Source organism: Juglans regia, chromosome 2, assembly GCF_001411555.2.
Source record: "Juglans regia cultivar Chandler chromosome 2, Walnut 2.0, whole genome shotgun sequence".
NCBI lineage: Eukaryota > Viridiplantae > Streptophyta > Magnoliopsida > Fagales > Juglandaceae > Juglans > Juglans regia.
Window position 1 is genome coordinate 6,049,057 of NC_049902.1, and position 4,142 is coordinate 6,053,198.

The window sequence follows — 4,142 nt, forward strand, 5'->3', positions numbered from 1 at the left end:
AATATGTACCCTTGGAAGATTATTGCATTTTTGTCAAAGTCCCTCATCTTGTTGAAAGAAATATTTGTGGTTCATGATGGTCTTTATAAGAGCGGTAAATAAATAACCCACTTGAGATGATGGTCTTTGTTAATGCAAAATTTTTTATTTTTTATTTTTTGTTTATAGCATTAGCTCTATATTTCTAATGATAGTATTTGTAGCATTTAAAGAGACTAAAATAATATATGTTCACAATACTAAACATGTTATTTGAAATCCTTATAAATATAATCATTGATATGCATATATATAAATTTTATAAAGATATTAGTAAAAAGTTGTTTGCCAAAATTTGTAAATAAAGTTATTAAATGTAATATAAATAATCTACCAATTAAAATGACGGAACTCGTGAATAAAGTTGAACTCAGTCGAATATTACATAAGTTGTTCGTAAACATGATAAAATCTAACTCGATAAAGATTGAAACTTGACTCGTGTTCAAATAAACAGTTAAATGCACAATATTAGAACTGTATCCCGGTCTACTCATTCAAACTCAACTTGTTTACACCCCTAATCGTCTTGAAATAACTTATTCATCATTTTCTTTTTTTTTAGTTTTCTCCCCCAAGGAAAATTTAAGTAGTAAAGTACGAACATGTTGCATGAAATACACATCAATTAGGATTGCTTAATTTTCTTGTCGTTATTCCTTAATTTTCTTTCTCGAATATTCTCTACCAACCAAAATTTAAAGTTAGAAGAAGATTCATCAAGTAAGTTAATTGTACATATCAATATATTTGGAAAAATCATGGATAGGTCACAATATGGGCGATAATCTGGATAGTAGTATGTTGTATTTTGGAGTTTTTGACTAAATTAATAGACAAGTCTTTGTTTCTTTAATTTATGGTAGAGATATAGACATTTATGGTTTAGAATGGTGATCTTGACATAATTTGTCACTATGTCAAAGTCTTTGTTCCTCTTTTTCTACGCTTAATTTATGGTAGAGATATAGACATTTTTGGTTTATGGTGATCTTGGCAAATGTATGTACACCATCGGCCTTTTATTTAAGAATTTTTTTTAAATAAAAATAAATAAATCTCAAGAAGAGATTAAATCACAAAGTTCTTTTTTATTGGTTAGGATTTGATTAAATTACAAAGTTAATAATGCAGAAGTTGCCAAAAACGTGAATAATCAATTCAACCGCATGCTCACTAAAAAGTATCATCAACTCGATAACGATGCTCAATTACAAATATAATTGATCAGCGTGTTGCTTGCTATTATATAGACATTAGATTCCACCACGATAAACTCGGTCAAAGTACTCTTTCTTGGCCTTATTTCTTAATTTTATTTTCAAATTTCTCCCGAAACCAACATTTAAAGTTAGCAGAGGATGCATGCTGGCACAAGTCAGAAGTCTGCTTAAAAGAGCGTAGGTACATGTAGGTTGTGCTCATTTCAATTCAATTATTAATGGAATCTACTACTTTTTCAATTTTTTTATAAAAAATTAAACCCATCTCAACATATTTTATACATTTAAATATATATCTTAACCTATTTACATTCAAACACATCTCAATAAAACCTACAAAATATTACTAATCATAGATCAACTCAGATCATCTGAGATCATCTCAAGGTATAAACGCAGTCATAGTCTATATGGACACATGGTGTAACTCTCACTCTATCACAGATGTGAAGTCATTAGAAACTGGTAGTTATATAAGCAATTTTAATGATATAATATAATGTGATAACGCATAAGTAGTACCATCTCATACGTACTCTAAAACTATGTAATAATTAACTATTCTCCTTAAAATAGCAGTGGTTTTATCCAATACAACATCTAGAGGGGGGTGAATAGGTGCATTTCAATTTTTCTAGTCTAATAAAATATATTAACAAGTAAGCACTTAAAGGATAAAACAAATTGCACAAATAATCAACACAAAGATTTGTTCACAAAGTGGAAACTCATTTGAAGAACGTCTTCAAATTCAAAAACCATTCAAGGCGTAAAATACCACCTAAAATCCACTATAAAAAATGTTTGTTACAACCAATATAGAGACACTCACAAAACCTTTATAGTTCCTAAACTTGGCTTGCAACACCCCGAGTGACCGACTCGATCTCTACAAGCATGTAGTGCCGGAACTCCGACCTTTCTAGAGCTTCCCACGAGAACCTCTCGATTTCTGCATCAATAGCAACTCCAAACTCTTCCGACCTATCAACACGTCCACTTCAATGGATTTTGAATAAGATTTGATCTTGAGTGTCGTGTGGTGGAGATGTGTTTGTCCAAGAGAAATTCACAATGTGAGGAAATGTTTCTCTCAATGGTTCTTGAAGCAACTAGGGTTTTTGTTTAGTTTCTCCACACCAAAGAACGGAAATAAGCTGTTCTATATATAGTCCCAACAAATCACGGCGCTCAAAATCCTGAATTTTAGATTGTCTTGAACATTGGCTCGAGCGAGGTGTCAAGCGCAAGTCAAGCGCACGTTGTCTTTCAAAAACAGCTCGACCAACACGTCGAGTGCACATCGAGCGAACCTCTCTAGATAGGTTCTGCTCAAGCGCTACGTCAAGCGCACATCGAGCGAACCTCTCTGGATAGGTTCTGCTCGAGCGCTGAGTCGAGCACACATCGAGCGAACCTCTCTGTATGGGCTCCGCTCGAGCGCCGAGTCTAGGGGACATCGAGGAACCTCTCTGGAAGGTTCTGCTCAAGCGCCAGATGAGCCGTGTTGAGCACACTTCAATCTTTTTCATATTACACCGCTTCAACACTTGTTACAACTCAAATTTACACTGATTTTCACAAGAATATGCCAATCAACTTATTTTTCCATCAACAATCTCCCCCCCTTTGGTATTTCTGTGACAAAACATCTAACCTATACATAGGACCTAATTCTGACACACCCCAAACAAGATTCTCATGATTCAGGTATAATCTTCAACACGTTGAGATATTTCTGCAAACACTTAACAAACGGTTAAACGTACCAAAAAAAATATGAAATAAATAATCTCATAAGGATAAAAAATGTCTATAGCACAATTTTTATATAAGATTTTTCATTATGAAATTAACCAGACTTTGAGTTCAAAATAGACAAACAATAGCAACACAAGCAGCATGTGATTAAAAACAAAAGCTGCTCCCCCACAAAACAATGTGTTACTAACAAAACAAAAGTTTCCCCTACAGCTTTCTTGCTACTCCCCCTACATTTATACCACTCCCCCTAAATATATACTACTCCCCTTTTTTGTCACGACAAGCCAAGCGTCTCAAGTATCACCATCACTCAGACTGCCACCATCATCATCAAGGCGCTCCTCTATATCGTTGAAGCGTTGAGTCACAAGCAGTTGCAGGCTCTCAACTTTAGCATCAAGGCTATCTAACCGGGCTTCAAGGTGAGCAAGGTACTCAGGGACCTGCTGAAGGCTGGACTCGATCAAACCAGGTGCCGATGTGGATGGTGCCAAGCTATGAGGCTGTGAGCTCGATGGCTGAGATGAGGGCTTTTTAAAACGTTTTCGCTCGAGCGGAGTTTAAGTTTCGCTTGAGCGGAAGCCCAAAATTTTCACTTCCTGCTTAAAATTTTCAGTGTGAACCAAATATTAATGAAGTCAATTTTCAAACCAAAAATACATATCAAATGTAGAAGAGCATCATATCCTCATAAAACATGCTGGTAATAAAACAAAGTACTACAAGTAACAAAGACACGCATTTTAATAAGGTCCTTGCTCAATCAAGAAATTTCAACCGAAAAGTGTGAGCGGGATTGCACTGTACAAGAAACTAGAAGTGTTTGGGAAGTTCTTCCAAGATACAGAAAGTCAAACCTAATGCTGCTAGAACCTGGAAACTTCTGTTTGATTACCTGTATCAATATCAAGATACCAGTTTTCCTTATTTTTTTATTCATTTACAACATCATCTCTTTTTCTTTTTCTTTGTACAAAGGAACAATGGTGAGGTTGTCTAGCCCGTGGTCAATTCTGTGTGCAAGTAGAGCTTCCTAACACTTTTGATTGCCTCCCCAAAACTCACTGTGGTGAAATGTCGATTGACCAAGTAGGGAGTGAAGTGTGTGATGCTAGT